Source organism: Polypterus senegalus, chromosome 2, assembly GCF_016835505.1.
Source record: "Polypterus senegalus isolate Bchr_013 chromosome 2, ASM1683550v1, whole genome shotgun sequence".
In the NCBI taxonomy this organism is placed as follows: Eukaryota; Metazoa; Chordata; class Cladistia; order Polypteriformes; family Polypteridae; genus Polypterus; species Polypterus senegalus.
Window position 1 is genome coordinate 148,063,904 of NC_053155.1, and position 24,881 is coordinate 148,088,784.

Genomic DNA, 24,881 nt, shown 5'->3' on the forward strand with positions numbered 1-24,881 from the left:
AGCCACCCCCTTGAACATCTAAAAGACATACATATCATGTTAACTGGTAACTCCAAACTTATCCAGTAAGAGTGAGTGTAGGTTTGTGTGGGAATGGATCCTATCATGGACAGAGGTCCTGCCCACAGCTGCTTCCTTTTTGATGCCTGATGTTCTTGGTATGATATTCTTCTTCATACTGTTCCAAGTTAGCATTAGAGATAGTTTTCTTGGCAGAGAACGGGGAGGGAAGGGTTCAGGAGGGCAGAACCTGGAAGTGACAGCATAGATGGAGTGACCATCAATCATCTGTTCTGCAGGGAGAAGCAGAAAGAAGGCATTAGGCAACAGCGCCAACCTCTGGTTTGTAGTATAATTATAGATGAGTTGTAAGGTTTCCTCCTAAATGTGCATGTATAATATGGCACGGCCCCCCTACACTGAGCCCAGACCTGATGGTTTGGGCAGCCAGAAAGAGAGGTCATGTCTCAGAGCTTCGGCATTTAGGTGGAGGGAGTCTCTACAATGAAGAACCTAGGTTTGAACGTTTATAGGTCCAAGAACCATCTAATGACATGCAAATTCGACTCTTTTGCAGTGTCATTCAGAGCAATGATGCATGGTCGGTAACAAGAGTGAACTCAAGGCCAAGAAGGTTGCATCTCAGTTCAAGTATGGCCCAACTGATTACCAAAGCTTCTCATTCCACGGCTCCTGGAGCAATAGTTTCTGGCTCAGGAACTTGATGGGGTGTACAACACCATTAATACTTTGTCTTAAAATGGCACTAAGCGTTTCCTTTTCAAGTACAGCATCAGTATGTGCAACCATTCTACTGGCTCCCAATGATGCCTGGTAGCTGTCTGCTCAAAATAAGAAAATAAGTCGCAATATCATCAGTAACATGAAGCGATAATAATAACTGGAATGGTCCCAGCGTCCATTCCTGCTGCAAGGCCAATGTAGCTTGGTTGCAAACATCTGCCTCGGCAAGGTGAGTCTCCTACTCTCCTAACAAGGCTTGTCATTCAGTGGCTAGCACTCAATTATTCTGAATTATCCTGAACTGATTTTGATAAGTAATTAGTTAATAAAAAAAACAAAGTTGTTATCTAGTCATTTTTGAGTCTTGTGCTCTTCCCTTCAGGTAAATTAAACAAAATAATGCAAACTAACATAATAAATGTGATTGATTGTACTGTATATATAATGAAAGGCAGTGGACGGACAGGTAGAAATGAGCCAGGTCCTAAAGTAGGAGGTTATGGCAGAAACTATGCAAATCATTATGCCTGTGTAAGAGATGAGAATTCTGCTAGGAGCAAGTAGGTTGTATAGTTTAAGGGAGTAATTACTCTAGGAGCATGGAGACAAGAAAAAGGTTTAATGAGTAAGAGATCTTAAGGCCATTAGATGGCAGCAAGGGGCTCTAGTGTATTATTGCCTGAATTTTTGCCTTAGTAACAGTTCACTGAACCAGAACTCCGGTGTGTCCAACAGGGTGCACATGCAAATGATGGGATTCTGGCCCTGATCAAGCATTAAATACCCACACTTATACTTATTGGTTACAAATAGCTCATATACAGAGATCTATTTGAGACCAATAACATGTACCATTTAGGCTCTCTAAGACTCCAATATAGCACATTCTTTCCCTCACTCTAAACAGTGTATCTGCTCTAATCACATATGGTCCCTGCATGAAAGAACTGTCCTTGCTTCAGCTAGAAAAAAATGTATGTATGCTAAACATATAGGCTCACCAATCACACACAGTATCAAATAGTAATTTTTCAATTCTGGTTACAATCAGTAACCCATTTTATATCATTACACTGTTTTAGCAAGGTGATTCCCAGAACTAATGGGATAGGGGAATCCACTATCAAAAATGACACTCTCTCTAAGGAGCAGAGTACAAATAGAACTTCACTAATCCACATCCCTACTGTATAATCTGGCTCCTTTGCTAATCCAGTATCGATTTAAAAATTCCCCAGCCACTGCATCCAACTACTGTGCTCTGTTTTGATTACACTACATCTGTGTACATGTTGTAAATACTGGCAAGTACCACCTTCTTGTTTCCTACATTTACAGGTATGCATCACTTAACAACCAAATATTTTTCTTAGCAGGCGGTTGTAAATCAATTTCCCTCATTAAATGGACCCACATTAATTCAGGCAAATATCCTTCCTTACTAGAAAGTTTGAACCATTTTTCAATAAATTCTTCTTCAGCTGCTTTCATATCTGCCATTTCTGTATAGTCTCAACAATCACTTTCACATAAAGCAATTGAACCATTCTGTGCTCGCAGTAAAGTGCACATCATTTTTAGGTACAGCTTTTTTTTTTTAACATTTTAAATAGGCTCAGTGCCTTTGCTTGTTCATCATGGTGCTGAAGAGGGTTCGATCCTGGATCTGGTGGTTTATGCCATTCATAACCAACTTTTCTAGAGCTAATATGGGTACCAAGTCTTGCCGCTTTGTTAATCTGGGTATAATAATAATAATAATACATTTTATTTATATAGTGCCTTTCCCATGCTCAAGGCACTTACAGAATATAAGAAAGAACGGCAAGGTATACAGTATATAGCATTGTACAAACCAAATAAATAAATAAAGAAGATTACGACAGTGAATTCAGAAAAAAAGAAGAAAAAAAGCCTAACATAACAAGCCTAAGACAACATAATTGATGGTCTATCACACACACATACAGGTTACATGAGCATCTTGACAGAGAGGTAAACAGAGAGAAGGGTAATAAAGTCAGGTAGAGCTAAAAGCCTTCTTGAACAGATGAGTTTTGAGTTGTTTTTTAAAAGAATTCATGGAGTCAGCTGACCTGATTAATTTCGGTAGGTCATTCCAGAGTCTGGGCGCTATACAGCTGAAGGCCCTGTCACCCATGGAGTGTAGATTAGTGTGGGGCACAACAAGATTACCAGAATCAGAGGGCCTTAGGTGGCGGGCAGGCACATAGTGATGGAGAAGATGTAGTTTGGCTCAAGGTCATTTAAGGCTTTGTAGGTTATTAGTAGGATTTTATATTCAGTTCTGTAAGACACAGGGAGCCAGAGAAGACAGAGCAGGATGGGTGTGATGTGCTCGCTGCTGCCGGTTCGAGTAAGGACTCTTGCAGCCGAGTTTTGAATAAACTGGAGCTGTGATATACGATTAGAAGGGGCACCTGCCAACAGCGAGTTACAATAATCGATGTGGGATATGATAAAAGCATGGACAAGTTTCTCAGCATTAGAAAAGGAGAGGAAGGAGCGAACATATATGTTTATGTGACATGATTTAAACAGTGGAAACTCTGAGAAGAGTATGGCTATGGATCACAGCATTACATGGAACTCCACAACACACCCACTAGAAGACATGGCTATTCGATACCTTTCCAATAATCATCCCATAATCATCATTAATTAATTGAGCCAGTACAGTGCATTAGCTACTTCATTAAAATTTTTCTTGCCTTTCTTTTTTTTCTGGGTATTCCACTTATACTGATTTAACTGATATTTTAAAGGTGGTTACCAATTAATTACCTGTACCCTTTATACATATATTACCTGCTCCTGTACAGTACATTACTTAATTAAAATTTAATTAGCATTTTCATTTAATGTTTCTATTTCTTGTATTATCCAGCTGATAATACTGATTTAAATGATATTTTCAAGGTATGAATGAGGTGTTTAGCTAATGTTTAGAGGTGATCCTGCTGTAATTCGGCATTTTCACTAATCCAACACTCCTCTGGTCCAAATGGTGCTGGATTAGTGAAGATCTACATGTACAACAATACATACAAACTTTTCCAATGGTTTTGAAACATTTGCTAGACTTATCCAGCTGTATGTGTGTTTCTTTGTCTGTCACAAGGACAGGCATCTGTATGTTTGGACAGAATGGTAATTTCCTACTAGCTTCTGCGTGATTCTTAGTATCTTATTGGTATAACTCCTTCATGTAAATTGGCTCAAATCCTGACTAGCCAACACATCTTTAAATGCCTCTGATAATTCTTCATGCAACTCAGAAGTGAGCACAGCCTATTCTAAAATGTTTGAAATGCCAAAGGTTTACTATGTAGTCATCAATAGGACAATTGCCCTGCTTTACTGCAGTTTTACTTTTCTATTTTTTGTCATCAACTATCTCCCTATGGAGCATTAGAATAGCACAGAACTTATGAAAGAATACTTCCAAAAACAAATGTAGCCCAACTCATATGACTTTCCACTGATAATGACACAATCGATCTATACACACTTTATCAGGCAAAATCAGGCGATTTTCTGTTCCACTGATTCCTACTATAATGTTAACAAATCATCAGTTTCAGATTACATGCTGGTTAGCTTTTAAATGTTAGGACTTGATGCATGCAAAAAAAGAATATTGTTTCTTTAAAATAGAGGACAGTTGAATAAAGCAGGAAAACTGTTTATCACGTAAACCCTTTCAAACCTGTTTCCTAGTATGCCAATGTGCAGAAATTTGCTGTAAAGCAGCAAGAAATAAGCCTGCAAATAATTACAGTAGTGATTGTGAGTACAAAATTAAAAAAAAGAAAAACATACCCTGAAAAACTTAGAAGAAGCCAACTGACTAAGGCAAAATGGTATCCACGGGAAGATGCTGTCCTGCTCTTCTAAAAGATTAGAAAAAGTTTATGACATAATGCATCCTCTGCTGCTTTAATTTGGTAAAGATTGCTAAAAGATCAGGTTCTGCCACTTGCTAAAAGATCAGTACAGCAAGGATGCCACAGCAATGTGTAATGGGCAGAGATAATGGCAAAAATATGCAATAGAAGCATAGATTAACTAACTGTGAAATCTTACAGAACTCCCCCTTCTATGGTCAGTCCTGCCTTTCCCCATTATGCAATTGGGATGGTTCTGACTCACCTCAACACTAAATAGCCCAACATTAAAATATAAAGGCAATACATTTTTGAGGATCTCATTGGTAAAGATTATTTTTAGTTAATTTCAGTTGATGTTTATAAACAGCTCTTTGCACTGAGAAGCTTAGAGTGTTATGCACATTTTTTTTTAGAAAAAAATAAACAATAACATTAAATACAATTAAAAACTACTGATAATGAAGCAAAAAAGTCATACAAACATAGACACCTAATAATAGAAATGTAAGCATATGGTAATGTAATGTATTATATATGACATTAAAGTTACACAAGGTGATGTATGTATGATATGGTTTAAAGGCCTAGTTGCGTTCTGCTTGAGAGTGGACAAAATTAATGATCCGAGTGACTATGACTATGATAGAATTATTGGCGTCAGCTGTAGTCAATTCCCTCATCTCAAAAACAGCAAACAGATGATCTCCAGGGATTGCCACAGACTACAGTGTCTCTAATTTACAGAGAATGATGCTATAAACAAAAAAGAAGCAGTGAACAGCAGCTCTGTTGGTGAAACCACCTTGTTAATAAGAGAGGTCAGAGGAGAATGGCCAGATTTGTTCATGCTAATAGAGATGCCACAAACACTCAAATTACAACTGCTTACAGTATTGGTGTGCAGGTGTGTTTTCACTGAAAACATAGTATGTCAGAGCTTGAAGCAGAGGGCTTTGCAAAGCCAGAAAATGACACTGGGTTCTGCTCCTGTCAGCTAAGAACAGGAAGATGAGGTTACAGTGGGCATATGATCACCAAAACTAATGATTATCGGAAAAATGCTGCCTAGTCAGATAAATCTTGACTAGCACTACAACAAGCAGATGGTAAGGTCACAATTTTACATATGCAGCATGAATTAATGATTGTGTCCAGCCATATGTCAACAGTATAGTCTGGTGATAGTAGTGTAATGGTGTGAGAAATGCTTCTTTGGCATACATTATGACTCCCCATTCCACTTAGTGATGTTAGTTAAACTTGGCATGCACCTAAATGATTTCCCATCCATTGCAAAGTTTCCTGGTGAAAAAAAAGCTGTTTAGTTTTCCAAATTTCTTGCCTTCATCTCTGATTAAACTCCTATCTGAGTTAATATATTTCCAAAATTAGCCAGACTGTTGTGAAACTGTTGCAGATATGGTCAGGCGTTTTGTCATGGTAGGGTCATAGGGTGACCCTATTCTCCTTTATACTCTTCATTACGTAGGCCTTAAAAGAATGCCCCAAATCCCATACACTCACCACACTATCAGCTCTTGTAGTTCAATGCTTCCCCTTTTCTTTTATATCTGTAACCCCAGGCCATTAAAATGAGTGCCAGAACAGGAAGGAGAGCAAGTTACACATTGATTAAGTATTATACTAATTGGTAGTGCCATAAACAAAAGCAAAATAATATGAGAAAACCATACAAACTGGTACTGCTTTTAGGTTTAATCTTTTCAGGCAGACCATTTCTTGCTTTGCTTGAAGTATCAGCACCAACTCAAAATATTCTTGGATTTACTTCCCCTCCTCCTATCTCTCTGATTAGCTCTTTCACTGATCTATTAAAGGTAATCTGGATATGATGTGGTCATCGTGTTTCAAAGATGAAAAGTGGTTTTGAGCTTCTATGTTTCTGTTATTAGAGTCAAGAGGCTATACTGTGGTGTGTGTAACTTAGAAACAGGGGTTATAAGAACTTCCCTTATGCCATCATCCAAAGTTCATAAAACTAAATCATACTTCCAAAATCAAATGCTGTACTCACGCTTTCAACGTCCCACTTAAAGGGGAATGAAGTTTTTCAAACCATACACGTATTGTAGTAGTAATTATACATTACACATGTTTTAAACTGGTTCTTACCTGTAATCAATAAAAACATGCATAGCCAAGCAACACCTTACACTCTTGAAAATAATGGTTCTTTAATGCCACTTTATTGGTTCTTTACTGAGTTGTGTGGTTCTTCATAGAACTCTTGCTTGACAAAGCACCATTTCATTCTGGGATTGGTACTTTGCATATGAAGTTGGTTCTTTCTGCTTTGAAAAACTTCTTAATATGAGGAAAAAACCCTGAAATCTTTAATGTACAGAATGGTAGACTACCAGCAGGACACAAACTGATAAAAAAAACTTCACTTAGTTTATGTTATTGTATGCAGCAAGAGTCATTTTAAAATGATGACCTATTGATATTTCACAAAGCCTTTACCATCTATTCATGCTTAATTACTGTAAGGAGCCTGTTATCAATCTAAAATAAAGGTTCTTTCTGGAACCTTCATATGGACGAGTCTTTTGAGGAGCAAAAATGGTTCCCCTATGGCACTGATCTGAAGAACCACTCTGGAAGCTTTATTTTTTAGGGCGGAGACTCATAACTGCTGAGCTTGTTACACTTTGTACTTAAACTATTTATCAAAGCATTCATGTAATTCTTAAATAAATACCAAAACATTAAGAGACAAGATACATTTTGCAGTAGCCAAGTAACATGACAAGGTGTTTTAACATACCAAGAAGAGTCTGTTTCAGTATACGAAGGAATAAAACATCTTTGTAAAGGTCCACTTTTTAAACACTACAAGAAAAAATCTGCTCCTTTCTCTAACACCAAAAAACAAAATTGGACTAGTGATGTTTAGAAGATTAATGAAAACTGTATGATCTCTTATACCATGAATAAAGTACAATATGATCGAAACTCAAAAAAATGTCAGTATGTAAACCTAATTAATACCATCAGACCCACCCACAGTGACTTGCGGAGGATCACAAAGAGAGCCAAAAGATGAGCCTCTAAATGCATATCCACTACATTATATGTCTCAAGAACTATATTTCACTAAATTGAAAGGTAAAGGAGAAGCTCACCTTTTTGCCTTGTAGATTAATTCTAAAGCTTTATAAGGGTAAATTCCAGGTAAGCAAATGTATGTAAACAGGACCAGTAAACTCCTACAACAGCCATTTACGTACTGTATGTGGAGTTGGTCTCTTGTTTAAAAATGAATTTACATGGTAAAAGATAAACTATTTTTAGATACATTTTTACAAATAAATTTCTAAACAAATGCATTTGATAATTGAAGGGTACTTTTGTGCACTTTAACAACACTGAACCAGTTCAGAGATATCATTTAAACCAAAATGCACATCTATGGGTGGCATGAGGAAAGGAATATCTGGGGAGAAATGTGGGCAAGAATGTGCAGTTCGTATTCACGGAATAACTGGACTCGAATTTCAGTCCAATACTTCATACTGTGAGGCAACAGTGCTACCCACTGAAATACTTAAACAGCATTCTATTCTATTCTCCATTACCATATGTTGGATAAATGAGTATGAAAGCATGAAGTTTTACTAAAAGCTGCAGAATTCTGAAAATTTTATATAGCATAAACACTACATTTTCACAAAAATCTTTGAATAACGTCCTGTTGACAGGTGGCTAACAGAAGATTTTTGGAACAGAATTATTAATTTTAGCTATACACCCATTTTTATTATAGCCAAACGCTCATTTCTCTTCTAAATAGGTTTAGATTTTCTCTAAGCTCATACAATGCATTTGTATTTTCAGACTGGGCATGTAGCATTTCAAATTACCTTAAGTCTCAATTGAGAGGATCATTGCTATTTGTTTGCTGTTCAGATGGTTTCCAGTAGTTGCTTCCATTCCAAAGCCAATGATGCTTGGATATTTCATGCAAAAATATTACTTCTGTTATACATTCAATGGGTTTTGAAAATTTACGCTTTTTTGGTTGCTGTTGTTAAGCATGTCTGTTGCAGGTACAGCATCAGTTTGAACAGGATGACTATGTGTTTAACTTAGAATCTGAAATATTCTAACTAGAGTTATTCATTAAATAATTCCTTCTTTAGGCCTGTAATGCAGTACTTGAAAACATTGTATGAACATTTAATTGTTTAATTTCCTTTTAGGACATAAACAAGAATACCTTGATCATAGACAAGATGCAAATGAATTCCACCAGACCACTATTTATCCTTTTAGTTTCCTTCAGATGATACCAGACCATCATTAATATTTTCAGGGTTCTAGGGAATTCTAACATATTATCATATACCTTCCCTCTCTGTTTTTTTTTTTTTTTTAAAGAACACTGTGAAGTTTGCTTCACTGTGAGTTCAACAAAATCAATTGGAAATGCTCAGAAACTTCACCAAACTCCACAAAATGCATTGAAGGAGGAACTGAACTAGTTTTAAGTGGTATTAAAGTGTTCCTGAGGGCCACGTCTGCCAACTGCTAACTCTGTACCACTGTGCCAAAACCCACAAAAGATGTAGATGGAACAATAATCACAAACAAAATGCAAAAAAATGTCCACAAACTAGCAGTAAGTAAATTGCCCATGGCACGAAGTGGCTCATTCCATTGTTTGATGTTAATGGTGCAGCTGAAATGTCTTTATTGTTTCTGATTTATCTATGCAGATACTTTGCACTTTTTTATTTCTTCAAGAAAACATAAATGCCTTGTAAACAATAATAAATTATTATTTATTATTATTTCACAGAGTCACATGGCGGCTCCTCGAATGCTTGTTTTTACTTGTGACTGTGGCACTTGGTTAATTATGCAAGCGAGTGACTGAGTGTACACACAGGGTTAATTGTTATAAATCTCATGGAGTGCAAGTTTGGCTGAATTGGCCCATGACATCATGCATGACATATTCAAAGCAGATTGGCCAGCAATCTTACAATACACATGTCTGAAAGTTCTGTGTATGGCTGTTACAGCTGTTATGTCATACTGGCCTCACAAAACATCATGGGGTGCTGGGAAAAAATATTCATTTAACTTGGCCATGTAGCAAATTTCCAGGAAAACATTTCGCATACAAGGACACTAGCAAATACAGCTTATTTACCAATCGACTTACTGATGCCCTGAAGATTTTACTGGTGTTCAACTCTCCACCAAGTAGAGCAATGAGCCTGACATTTTTCCATGGTCTTTAGAAAGCACCTCAGTGTAGTTCTAAACAGGTTACTATGAGATAATGTTTCATGGCAGAAAACTAAATATTTCAGTATTTACAATACAGATTTGATGCTGTACCACAGCATCACCAGTAACAGTAAACAGCATACAAGAAAGCATTTGTCTCAGGTCCCTCTTGGAAGGCTACTACAATGTCTCACCTGGAAAACAAAATTCTATAAGTCTACATTCTCTGCCGCTGAATACAAGTTGAGAGGACTGTAGTCACACTAGCGGTTTTTGCCACAATAGTTAAAAAAGCCAAATGTGATCTGTATCAATGCTTTGTGACTAACTGAAATAGCTTTTAATCATGTAATATAATGTTTAAATACATGGATCTGATGAAATGTAGCCTGACTGACAGAATTGCCATTACCATAATTTGAGCTCTCACTGTTTAAATAAATAATTGAAGGCTGAATAAAGTCGAGAGTCTTTTAAAATTGTCAACTAATTTTCATCCCTTGTGACCTTGGATGGGATTATGCAAGTCTGATAATAGACAAGAGAAGAAGAAGAAATGCATGGATATGTAAATTAGTTTTCTTGCCATTTTCTTAAAATGGGAAGAGTTCATTGTCATGAAAATCTTTTCTTGGAGTTATGACTTTAATTAGCATAAGAAAAATGTATGATAATTTAGTGAATGTCTTTCTGCTCTAGAAATGTGACTTAGTTTATGACCTGGATGCCATACTTTCAGAATAAACTGAGATACATGAAACAAGTATGTAAACAAATCATAATGCTATATGGAGCTGGCAGATTGCCTACTTAAGGCCATCAATAACTGTTAAATATACTTTGAATTTTAATCTGTAGAGAAGAATTTCATCTTTGTGACACAAATTTTGATTAATATGAAGCAGCATATAAAACTTACTTAGTAATAGTATCAATTTTCCATTCTTCTCCTATGACACCCTCTAACATAATGATCTTTTCTGCTAGTAGTGTAGCCTTAGTCTTGGAATGATTAGATTATTCTCTCCTTCCTTAGTGAAGTTCAAAATTTTCTTTGTCATTTGTAGTGCTGGGTATCAACAGTGATGTCCCGATTTGATTCAATTCCAATTCATAATGCTCCGATTTGATTTAATATTGATTTTATCTTGACTGAATTAGTGTGCATTGATGTATTTGAAGTGATGGCTTTTTTGGACATTATTTTACCATGCACAGAGAATATTAATATAATGTGAATTATTTCAGTAACACTTTATTTGAATGGTGTCTCCATAGTGACTTCATAACATATAGATAAGCATGGAATGCCATTTAAGAAGAAATTATTAATGAACAGTTAACGTCAGTATTTGGAAGATGTGGAACAAAATATCACTACTCTTTTTTTTTATAAAAAAAATCTGTTTTATTTTTTAATTAAAAAAACCTCTCGCAGCACTGCACTTATCCAAAATTCACCATAAATACTAACAATATCTATCGCCACATAAGAGTCCACGCATGTTATGCAAAGGCATCTACTTTGTAAAACATATAATCATCTTGCAAATAATATTGTTATAAAATAATCAAATGTTGTTTCTTAAATAATATATGTTATTCAATAACCTATTCATGTGTTATGATTCTCCATGTAGACACCCCTCACCTAAACTGTTAGTCAGATGTATTCCCCAACTGACATTTAAAATAATCTTGAATTAGTCAAAATTAAAGATACAGCAGGAAGACTTGTGTCTTTCTATATAATTCTACAAGTTACACATCGGTCTCAAAAATGTATCCTGATATTCCTCAGATGTAAGGAAACATTTTAAAATGAGGATCTAGAACTTATGCTTGTTGATGGTGGTATTAAATGAATGGAACATAAAAGAAAAAGAACTGGCCAATCTGACTGATAATGCCGATATTTTTTAGCTGCTTCAAGTCGGCTACTTTGCATACTTACTCACTTTTGTATAGCAGGCTGCTCTGAAAATTCCAACAATTGCTTGCATACTTTGCTGTGTGAGTCATGTTGCCAACTTTTCCCACCACGGCAGTACAACTAGACATGTGCTTAAATACAAAGCAATGTTTACTGGACTTACTAACACAGAAACTTGTGATTGATGCAGTCAAGTGATGGAAAAGTGCATTGGAAATGTTGGAAAGGTTTTTGGAACAATGTGAGTCATCTCATCAGCTCAGTACATAGGCAGCAAATTTGCTCCCAGTGTGACTGGCATGCGCTTGTCTGCAACACATCCGCCACAGGAGCCCAGTTATTTTTAATGTGTGATTGTCACATAGGAATCTGCTGCCCTGGATGTTCAGCTGTCACAAGTTACGGATCTCTCTGCTGGCGATGCTTTGCTTAAGATCTTCATAAAGCCTCAGTACAATAACTTCACTCAATTGCTTTCTGGTTGTTATAGCACACCACTGTTCAAAAACCTGTATCATTTATTGAAAGCCCTTGTTTTCAACAATGATGTAGAGTCTCTTATCTTTAGAGATAAAAACTGCTATAGATTCTATCATTTTTTGGGCACAAGGTGAATTAAACAGAACCTTGGAGCTACCCGCTGTCTCCAATGTAGATTGTTTAGGCTCTACTTGTCTGACTGTCAACTGAGATCACATTTATGGGTGATGCCAGGATAAATGATTTCTCAAATTTGTTGTGTTACAACAATAATTAACATCTGAGTTGCACAGATTACATATGGCTTTGCTTTTATCCATTTGTTCTTTACCGATTCACTGTTTCAATCCACAGTAAGTCCACACATCTGATTTAAGTGTCAAAGAGGCCAATTTCAGTTTAAAAGGATACGCCATTTTATACAGGGTAGTAAAGGGCTTTTTCCGTAAAAAGCCTTAACAGGCACATTAGAAACATCTACTGGATCAGATGCCAAAAACAAAGATAGGCAATTATCTACATATAGTAACTGAGCAGGATAGAGAATCTTGAGATTGATCTTGAGACTTTAAGAATCAATATTGAATCATTAAGACTAAAAATAACGATTAAACAGAAAATCACTATGTTTACCCAGGCCTAGTCATGTGTGATAATGGAGCATGGATGTGGTGCACATGTGGTATAATGTTGTATGTCATTTTGGCAGAGTTGCACAGACAAACACAAGGTTTCAGTACTACAAACCCATTTAGACACAGACATGTTGAGAGTGGACTCTAATCACCCCTAAACTATCAGAGTTTATATTATATTGAGAATCATCTCAAACCATAAAGCATCAGACTGGCGTGATCATCTACAGTAAGCAGATGTAAATAATTGTACTGAAGCTGACCTTGCTTGTTCCCTTCAACTACATTATAAATACTGTATGGTAACTTGGCTATGGCTAATGTATCCTGTAAATTATGTTGCAATATTGTCTGTTTTATAATCAAGTATTCAGCCTGTGACTTCAATTTGCTTTAGGTTATTTTTTGTATTGGAAAAGAACTATGTGATTTTTTATGTACAATTACACATAGTCAATAAAGATAGAAATGCATTTACATTGCATAAATACAATATTGAATTTGTTATACCTGTAGGGTGTTACAAAAACACGAATGACACTTAGATAAATGTCTACCTCTTTCCAAATTAATAGATGCAATTTCAAATTAGATAACAAATGACATGCAATAAAATGCTTTTTTCTTCACATAAAGTGTGTATTTTAATAATTTAAATGTCAGAACACTTTAATAATAATAATTCTGTTTCTTGATGTCAGGTTATGTACGGAAATGTGAGGTGCTGAATATGAGTGATGCAACGTAAAGACAATTTCGATAGCAAACACTGAAGAATATGATATATAATGATATCTCTCTAATGACAAATTATTAAGATTATTATTGTGACGTAATTAATTATTAAATTGCTACCAAGAGATAAAGTGTTTGCAGTTATATGTTAGCTATTTCTTATAAAATGAAGTTAATAGAGAGATACAATAGTTACATGGAGGTCACATTCTATATCACATCATCCCATACTGCCTACTTAAGGTAGCAGTACTCAATGCCTGAAATCTAGGTATTAGATCCCTGTCCTTATTTTGTTCTAAGTTTGAATATTAATGAAAAATAAAAATGATTTCTTTAAAACTACTCATCCTGTATTTGTTCTATTACAGTTTACTTTTCTTGGACACAAATTAAATAGTCCATGTGAGTTAATGAGTGTGCTATCCCAAAAATCTCAAGAGTAGTCAATAAACTGGCAAAACATCTGAAACAGAAGGAGAAAGAAACCTGACAGCAATTCAAAAACTGCTAATCAAAAGTGAAATGAAGAAGTCCTAGGAATCTAAAGGCAGGCAGGCTTATCAGCAGAATCAACATGTCCTATGCTCCCACATTTAAAAAAAAGTTGCAAAAATAACAAAAAAGGTTTTGTCAAAATGTTCAACCTTAAACTTTATTGCAGCATTTAGCTCTTTATTAATATTACTCTGAATAAAGATCTATCTGCAGAAGATGATGACATGCCTGAGGTGTTGAGCGTTGCAACCCATTGTAATCTTTATTTTAGAAAACATATACAGTATTAGGAAAATGTCCTTTCTAAAACATGATTAAACAAAAAAGGATGGACAGTCAAGAGAGTAACATTTTTTTTTGCACAGCCTTGAAATTAAGCGAATGTGTTGATATCTTCTCGCCTTTCACACTGCATAGTTCTCTAGTGAGCAGGAAATGTAAGGAGCAATTTTTCCCACATGCCACTAACAGACACAAAATTCCTTTCTTGGGAAGAAGCATTCTTAGAGGTGGCCACCCTGGACAGTCTCAGAGCACCATACCCCTAGGATTCAGGAAATAAAAATAAAAATGTAAAGAATGAAACAGTACAAAATAGAAGCAACAGAAAAAGGCTCTCATGTACACACATGCAAGGTTCTCCCCACTCACCACTCTCAAATGAAAAAAAAGAAAGAACTCCTAAATGTCTAGATAGATAGATACTTTGTTTCTCTTCTTAATGGATACTGTACTATCTAGGGGTGAGTGGAACTTAACAAATTCATTATGACCTAATGAACTTATTGGCATACTCTCATGCACCTTAAGCTTAATTTACACACACAGGCTATAATCACACTACTACTTTTACATTTAAAAATAACATTTTTAATCAAAAATGATCTTCATACACATTAATGTTCTCACAGCATTTACAAAAATATCTCAGTCTACAGAAAAAAAGACTGAAAACACGTAGGACAAGGACATTCACCTACACCAATGGTGACCAGCCTCGGTCTTGGAGGTCCACAGTGGTCTGCAGGTTTTTATTCCAACCCAGTATCTTAATTAGAAACCAATCCTTGCCAATAACAGCTCTTTTTTTTAATATCAGACTTCTTAGTGTTTAAACTGTGTGATCTTAGGTCATTCTTAAATTGTAGATTTTTTCCTTTCTGATATCATTCAAATAATAGCCTAAAACAGATGAGACATTTTCAGTTCCTCACTTTCTCTTCAGTTTCCTTCTGCGTATTTTATTAAAACAAACAGTGCACAATGAATACACACAGGTGTAAACTGAAACAAGGTAGATGGAGAACTGTGGGTTCCTTTGTCATTTGCATCTCATTGTTAATAAGGAGCCACTAAAAACAGTGAATTGAGCTGTTTAGAAAAAAAATAAGCAAGTAAGGGGTGAAAAACTTAACAAGCGAGATGACTAAAATGAAGCAGAAAAATGTCACTTGAGCAATAGGTGCTTCATTAGCAATAAATGTCTTCTCATGAATCAACTCGATTGGAGCCAAAACCTGCAGCCACTGCAGTCCTCCAGGACCAGCGTTGCTCATCCATGATTTAAAGAGTCTAAGACTTAAAATGAATGAATTTAATTAGCAGCAAAAACCTGGTCACTACTTGGGAAAATAGTTAGAATGAAAACATGCAGTCACTGTGGCTCTCCAGGATCAGAGTTGGGCATTTGTCCTTGAAGGGACAATGTAGTGAAAAATTCAGTGTCCTGTGAAAATTAGATTTCCTTGTGTTTTATGTACTTTTAAAACTATCAGCGCATGCACAGCATAGAAAAATAAACATTTTCTTACAAAAAAAAAAAGAAATTCTTAAAAGGAGCTGTAGCAAAATTCCCCCATGTCATGTTAATGCGCTGAGTACAGTTGAAAGTATGGGTTTTCAGAACTGTCAACAGTAGGCTTGGAGCACATCTTGAACCAAACATCATTTGTAAAACTAACTCAATAAATAAATATCATCCATCCATCCATTTTCTAACCCGCTGAATCCGAATACAGGGTCACGGGGGTCTGCTGGAGCCAATCCCAGCCAACACAGGGCACAAGGCAGGAACCAATCCTGGGCAGGTTGCCAACCCACCGCAGAACACACACAAACACACCCACACACCAAGCACACACTAGGGCCAATTTAGAATTGCCAATCCACCTAACCTGCATGTCTTTGGACTGTGGGAGGAAACCGGAGCGCCCGGAGGAAACCCACGCAGACACGGGGAGAACATGCAAACTCCACGCAGGGAGGACCCGGGAAGCGAACCCAGGTCTCCTAACTGCGAGGCAACAACGCTACCACTGCACGACCATGCCGCCCATAAATATCATGCTCAATGCTAAATAAATGCTCATGTGTGTCTATATCTTTGCTTTACTGCAGTGTGGTTTTTAGTCTCTCTCTCTCTGTCTGTCCTATATTTTTGTGAGCTTAGCTGTATTCTACCCCCATCCACATTGTTAAGCACCTTGTTATTAATTTTGTCGTGGAATGCTTCCATCCTTACCGAATGGATCAAGTTTAAGTAATAAACATTGTTATGAGGCTGTCAACTGAGTTATTTACAATGTGATGTTCACAGAATCTATATATATAATTCACTAAGGCAAGACACCCATGGAAAACACGCCGGAAGGGGCGTGGATTCACTAAGCCGCCGACAAGTAAGACGCCCATGGAGCACGCAGGAAGGAGACACGGCCACCAACTCTAAGACTATTGGATACGACGTCAACTCGCAGAACGACACCCACCAACACGGACGCGGACGGAAAAACGGCGTCATTTATGTTCGTCTGTCGTTGAGTCCACATGCAGCTCTGAGCCACGTTGACTGGTTATAGAGGCACGTTTCTCGTGGAAGTGAATCGCTATATGCAGCGTGTAAAACAGTTTGCGAGGGGTATCCCATGGGATCTTAAAACAATCCTTTAAAACTGAGGTTAAAACACAATGAAGGAAGCAGTCTTTAAAAACCAATAAGCCTTGTGCCTCTGTTTCATTACCGTCTTACCTGCTTCACCAATGCAGGCCCTGCAAAAGTTGAGACGCTCTCTCAGCAGCTGACCTTCTCTGTGCCTGACCGGTTCACACAGAGGCACCACACGACACGGCAGGACTATCTAAGAAAGGCATGTTTGTCACGGATGTGAATCGCTGTATGCAGTGTGTAAAACAGTTTGTTTGTCGCTGATGTGAATCGCTGTATGCGGCATGCAGAGCAATTTGCGAAGGGTATCCCATGGTCTTACAGTTGGTGGGTGGGTCTCGGTTAGTTGCTTTTGCGAGTGGGCACATGGCCAGGCAGTGTGTGTGCTTCGAGAGCGTGGGTGGACACGACAGCACCATCTAAGAAGATTCATATTTGTCAAGGATGTGAATCGCTGTATGCAGTGTGTAAAACAATTTTTCGCGAAAGTGAATTGTTGTATGCAGCGTGTAAAATGCTGTATTGTATGTTGCCCTCTCCAGAGTTACATCTTTTCATTCACCTACAGTCGTATACACAATGAAGTAAGCAGTCTTTAAAAAACGAGTTTTCGGTTACAACGCACGACCGCGTGCACCATAGCAAACTGTTTTACACGCTACATACAGCAATTCGCATCCGCGACAAACATGCATTTTCTTAGATGCTCCTGCACTTTGTACACACCCCCCCTCCCACCTCGCTACTACTGTGGTCGGGTGTATTGGTTGATTATATATAGAAAGGCAGCCAAAACCGCACAGATAAATGAAAAGTCTACGTGAGTCACAGGTGCATCTGGACTGTGCAAAGATGACAACGACTCGAGTGACGAGTTGGAGGTGGGAACATGAGCAGGCAGTTCATACTGGACGAGAAATCAGCAGACTAGCATGATGGAGGGAGCGGAGTGGACGTCCTTCTCCTCTCCTCCCATTCCACCCTCCACGCCTGAGCGCCGCATGGACGATTGTGTGTTGGTTTGTTTCGTGCATTGTTACAATGTTGCTTTTCTTGCTGATTTATTACATTACCGATTTTTCAAATGTTAATTTTCTCCCTGTGCTTAAAAATCTTTAAAAAACTGGCCTGATTATACGCTGCAGGTTGGCTAGTTCTGAATATTTCACTAAAACGGTAATGTCGTCGGCCATAGGATTTATAGCAAAACTAGCGACCTTTAAATTTTTTGCCTTTTTATACATGTATGCTGCATTCAAACTGTACAAAACACAATTTAGATAGATACAGGTAAGCAACACAACAAGCGTCATGGAAAGCAACTCTTCTGTTTCTACTTTGTTGAAATATGATTGTCTTCTGTGGAAGGTGATTAGTCAGGAAATGAGATGCTGCATTGAGCAGAATCCAGTCAGCACCTGGGCATGTAATACACACAAATAATTCGAAGCCGGATTAGAGTCTACTTTTTCAAAAAAGTGCATTTTCACCCATCTGTACTGAAATGCTGATCTGGGACATCATGTATAAACGGTGCGTACGCACAGAAATGTTGCGTAAGAACTTTTCCACGTTCAAATCGCGATGTATAAAACCTACACTTGGCGTAAAGCCACCCACTTTTCCACGGTACCTCATACCTTGTCGTACGCAAGTTCTCCGCTCGGTTTTGCAGACTGGTGGCACCCAGCGTCAAAGCAGTGGTACTGTTCCTGTGTGGTTACACATTATTTTCCTGACGAGGCTTTATAAATACACTGAAACTAACCGAATATTGTTTATTAGTGTAACGCATCTGATTGTAATTAACTTGTAACAATATAATGGTCCAGGGAATAGCCATAGTATTCCAAATACCATAACTGCTTTAGTGTTGTTACTCTAACTGCACCTTCTTCTTTCAGCTGCTCCCGTTAAGAGTTGCCACAGCGGATCATCTTTTTCCATATTACTCTCACTGCACCACTCAGAGTATTTATATCACTGTATCTGTGTGTGAATCACAGCAGCAGCTAATCGGAAAGAGAATTATCAGTATACAGGTTCAAGTACATGCTGTCTCAGCCACGGCAAAACGTTTCAAAGCCTTTCTTGTATGGACCTCACGATTCAGAAACAGTTTCATCCCAAGAACTATTTACACACTCAATCAAGCGCTCCTTGTAGAAATGTTTGTACTTATAAGCACAATCACCCCACTGTAAACTTGCACTACAGTTATAATATCGCACAACCTGAGCCACTTTATAAAGCACGTATTTACATATGATGACGATATCATTTTTAAGGTGAAATGCAGTAAAATATGTTTATTATATTATACAGGTAAAACTTTAACTTCATTTAAATAATCTATATTCTTCACTGGGAGTGTCATGAAGGATAGAATAATTAAACATGTACTACAAAGATATTTCAATGTTCCTTAAACGTTTTGAAGAATCGGCGTTCTAAGCTACAGATGGCTTAACATCCATTACAGAGCTGATTGTGTGGCGATTGGGTATTTGGGGAAAGAAAAGCAAGGACTGCAGTGGCAGCTACGCCAATATATATTGAGTATAAAAAAGAAAGAGAAAATAACAACACAGCTAAAAACGCAGCGACAAATTTCGGCAAAAGTCAAATGCTTGTGTCATGAGCACGAGGTGGCAATGCAGTGTCTTCAACGGACGTGGTCATCCACCGTGCATAAGCTACCTTACTGACATTGGCGAAGGAGCCACCGATTCTTCCTCTGCCCAGTGCCACCACAAGCCTAGAGCCGCCCCTGAGTACTGCTGCAATAAATTATTTCATTGAAGGTCGCACACAATCACTGCGCCATGAAACTCATGTTTAATAACGTGCTTTAACTCCTATCATCATGAAAATGATATCATGTATACATCTCAGTGTTTTAGTTATTCAGAGAACTGTAATATAACGAATGTAATGGATTCTGTGTCCAGTTGGAAGAAGAGAGCCGGTTTAAGAAGCAAGTAGTGATTCACACACATAGAGCACATAGAAGTTCAAATACAAAACAAAGCATTTAACGTGCTACTTTAATTACGATGTGATTTGAGAAACTGCTTGATTAAACGATTTTAAGATGAAGTTTATTATGTTCTACTTTAATGACAAAATAAACTACGTGATTAAAGTGGAAATGTCGAGATTGAAGTTGACATTTCGTGCTTTTTCCCCACTGTGTGCCTTTTTTTCTCTGTACCCTAATAAGCTTTCATATGACACTCAGACAGTGGGCTACAACTCGCCTTTTCACGGCGACATTGATATGTGATTTCTTTTTTATTTCCGGCACTGTTCGATTTTGTGAACGTGAGCTTTCAAGTTTCTCCAACACGCTATGTTACTCGATCAACTTCCTTTTGTTGATTATACCACGGCTTATTTGAACAAATAGTATGTTTTTCCTTTGCCTCCACTTGGTATTCGCTGAAATTCTTCTATTTTCCCCCGTGCTTTTCCCATTCTCTTTTCACAGAAGGCTGAGCTTAAGGGGGCGATTTATATTGATTTGCATATTCAAAGAGGCGTAATTCTGGGAGGAGTTAGGGCGTTACATTAAGCATGTGCACGACCGTTAGTTTTCACGCTGAGCGGGATTTATGTAGCGGAAGAACATGGAAGTTGGAGTACGCACAGATTCTTGCATCTGGATTTTTCTGTGCGTAAGCACATTTCGGCTTTTGTGCTTACGTCATGTTATGGCGCGAGTTCTACGCACGGCGTTATACATGAGGCCCCTGGTGTTTTTAAAAGTATACGGCTCTGGAGAGCATTTTTAGAAATGTCTGTTTTGAAGGGTGAAAATGCCAGGGTAGAGTAAATGAAAGGCAAAAACAAAAACTAATAGCTGAGTTTTCATGTGTGACAAAGTATATGCAAAACACTTTACTTTGTCAAGGGTATTTATCTATACAGTATTTGGTTACTGTAGCATTTGAGGTATACACTGAGTGTTGTGGAATTTAACTTGATTAATTAATTATCATGTTTGCCTTTAGCAATGCCAGCAATAAATTAAATAAGTTAGCAAGGCTTCTACTTTTTTTACTTTATCTTTGTTTGTTCTAGGAGGTGGTCTATGGTCATTTTGTCAAGGTAACTGAAGCACATCTGTTTTAAGAAACAGAATAATGCAAACTTTTTGATAAAAACAAGGATTATAGAAATATAATAACTGCATAAATATTGACATGGAAGACAGAATGCAAGAGAGTTCAGACACACAAATGTAACACAGAAGAAGCTGGCTGCTTACTTGTTATTTAAAGTTCAAATTTATCTTGGCAGGGATAAACAGTTTCATGATGCCAGCACTTTAAGGTTGGTGTCTGGTGTTATATAGAGTTGTTGCACGGGTTCAAATAGATGATTCTTCCTGCATTGGAGTGCACTCTTTCTCTTTATGACTGGTCTGTTGTTTGTGATGTTCTGTGTTTTCTTCAGTTAGTCCCTTTGCTGTGTCACCTGTAACTTCATAAGGAAAAACATTTCTCTTTCAAGCACAAGAGTTAAGTTCCCTTATTGAAGTAATGGCTACTTCTCAGTCTTCCCAGACTGGATTGGATTTCCTAGTTACTGCCACAGATCTTTTCTTTGCAGAGTGAATCTCAGCTTTCAGGTCTACAAAGACAAGAGATTGTCAACTTTCAGCTTTCCAAAGGGAGTGTGGCTCTTTAGTTTTTAGGTTTCAGAGAGTGTTGATAGATTTTTTTTTTCCCCAGAGAGGGGAGTGCAGTTACTTTTTGAAGCAAGGTGTAATCTGCTGTGATTGTATTAAATTACTTCCACTTACAAAATCAGTGCCTGTTCACTGGCATGTTATTGTGTCCATCACACTCATTGAATTATAGCTCTTTTTTCGGACTTGGGTATCTACTTGGCACCTTCTAGTCTGAAGCGGCTTCTGCACTGATGTCAGTTCAACTCTGATTTGCAACTTTATTATCAGGATCAAGTCTAGGGCTGAGATTGGAGTCCAGTCATTCACTTAGGAATTCAAGTTGAGGGAAGATGAAGCTGGATTTCCACATCCTTGTTTAATGTGCTTTCTTAACAGCCCTTATGTGTCAATAAATTCTAGCAGAATGGTCAATGCCCATTTCGTCCTGAAATGGTCATTCTAACCTAAGATTACTGTAAACATTACACACATATATACATAGATATAATAAAAAAGTAGTAAACTTAGACAAGATGCATATCTTTATTAACTAAAACATGAAACATTCTCACAGGGTTGCTCTGTAGGAAACATCTGTAAGCAAAGTTCCAGATTTTCAGGTATAAAATGAGTTTAGAGTTCAGTTACACTTCATTGTAGCTCATTTAAACTTGTAAAAAGCAGTCTGTTGTGTGTTTTAAGCACAATGTCTGCAGTGACAAAATGGCAATATTTGTCTCTCCAAAATAAATATGAAGATCTGAATGCTCACAGGTCGTCATCATTTCCAAATCCAGACACAATTTGCCCTGGGAAAATGGAGAGCTGTAGTTGGCAAGTACAGTAGCTTGAGTAATGTCTTGCTGCTACTTTCCATCTTATACGTGATTCATATACATTCATTCTTTTTCTTTCAGTGTCCTTCTCCAAACTTAAGTGATTTCTTCTCTATTCTCCCATTATTTACAATTTTTTTCTTACAGAATCTTTTTGCATTTTAATAGTCATCCATTCTTTAGTGAATCATTAACCTTCACATCCTCCAAATTGCAGAAGGAAAGAAAAAGGAGCCAAACGTAAATGGAAGTTACAGCCTGCTATAAGATTTTTAATGCAAGGATGCAGTGATTACTTTTTAACTGATCTTCAAACTGACTTAGTGAAAAGCTGCCATTTAGCACCATTAACAATGTGTTTCTAGGCTTTGTTACAGTGAAAAAAAGGCTCTGACACAGTGATAATGGCAAGAAAACACTTCTTGTTCCTCATATAAAACACCTGCTTAACTGGAAAAATCTATCAGTTCCAAAGACATCAAACCAAGCACATCAAAGGAACTGTAATTTAGTATTGAGTTTCATTTTGTCAGATACTGTATATCAGTGAATCTCCAAGTCATTCTAAAATACCTTGGTTCATTGTCCAATGTAACTGAACATAATAAAATAAAGCTTAACAAGATACTAAGAAAATCAAAATAGCACGGCTGATTCTGGAGACTAATATGGTCAAATATAATTGGTAATTCTGCTCCCTTACAGCCCCTGGGGCATGGGATTGAATGTATGTCAGTGTAGAGTATGTAACAACAACAACATTTATTTATATAGCACATTTTCATACAAACAGTAGCTCAAATGTACATTCTTCCCATGTGTTTGTGGTTTTCATTCCCATTCTCTGGTTTCTTCTTAACCACAAATTGACTTAGGCTGCTTGGTAAGGTATTTTTGAATAGGTGGGATCAAGAAATAAATGGCTATCCTACCCATGGTTAAATAAAAGCACTGTCACATATTAAATTAAAACTAGTGGTTCAAAACCTCAGTTTTGGATGCAGTTTCAGGATGCTGGATGTGACCTTCTGAGCTTTCTCTGAACCCAGAAAGCACACCAAGCAGACCTGGACAATACCAATAAAGTAGGTAAGAGTATGGATGAAGAAATCGAGTTACAATAGTAGTCAAACAGAAGTATATCTTGGCTTTATTGCACAGATTAGTCAAACTGTCTTGCAAGAAGGGAGGATGATGAACTTTCACACCAAAGGAGCTCAGTTAAATGCAATCACTGCTAAATGGCAGTGGCTCACCAGATGTTATTTCAAGTGTAGTCCTCATCATTACTTCAGGGCTGGGATCATGAATGTCCTCTCAAAATCACTGCTATGAAATTGGGTTTTATTCCACCTAGAACCAGTTTGGATTGAGCTTTTTTGTATTGCTTTGTTTTTTAAAGTGTTGTTAATATTTTTTTGTTTTTCTATTTTGGGAATTACTCTTTTACATGTTTTTTGTCATTTGTATTGAGCCTTAGTGGTGAAGTTTTCTTTTGTTCCTGGTTCTTGGCCTCAGCTTTGTGTTTGGTTTTTCAGTTATCTTCTGATCCAACACTTTTTCTTGCCCTTTCTTGACCTAACATTTCCATCAATGCAGAACAGACCTACTCCTGTCTTCTTAAATATTCCCGAAATCCAGAACTCCAGCTTTCATTCAGAGACATAGACAACCACTGGTAAACCATAATATAGGAAGAGAGGATCACCAGATTGATACACCGTTTATTAAGCAAAAAAAAAAACATGTGGGGTGCACTAAAAGCCAAATGTGTACGCAGATGAAAACAGTTCTCGAAAAGCACTAAATTATAGCAGCAAAAGGTAGAGATATTGGTGCAAGGCTGAATATGTGTTATGGAGTCTATTCTAACCTTCACTACAAGTATAAAAAAAACAGTCTTGTCTGACAAACAAGTCTGGAAAACAAATACAAACTGAGCTTGCAGATGGAAAGAAAAAAGTATACTATTATGTAGTGCTTCAAATACTTTTTTGATATCATTGTTAAGCCTTTTAGTTACTTCCACTAGAACCTATGCTAGATAGATAGACAGACAGACAGACAGACAGACAGACAGACAGACAGATAGATAGATAGATAGATAGATAGATAGATAGATAGATAGATAGATAGATAGATAGATAGATATCTACAGTTCATTATCTAGGACTTCATCCATCTTCATATCTCTGGATGTTATTGTAGACATTGGAGAATTCAAAAAGCAC

At 37.2% G+C, this 24,881-nt stretch overlaps 1 protein-coding gene across 1 annotated transcript in view; it reads left to right on the top strand.

Annotated features, from left to right (window-relative positions):
* nalcn (sodium leak channel, non-selective) overlaps positions 1-24,881 on the top strand; it is an 828,408-nt gene that overhangs the window by 237,931 nt on the left and 565,596 nt on the right. The window lies entirely within an intron of this gene.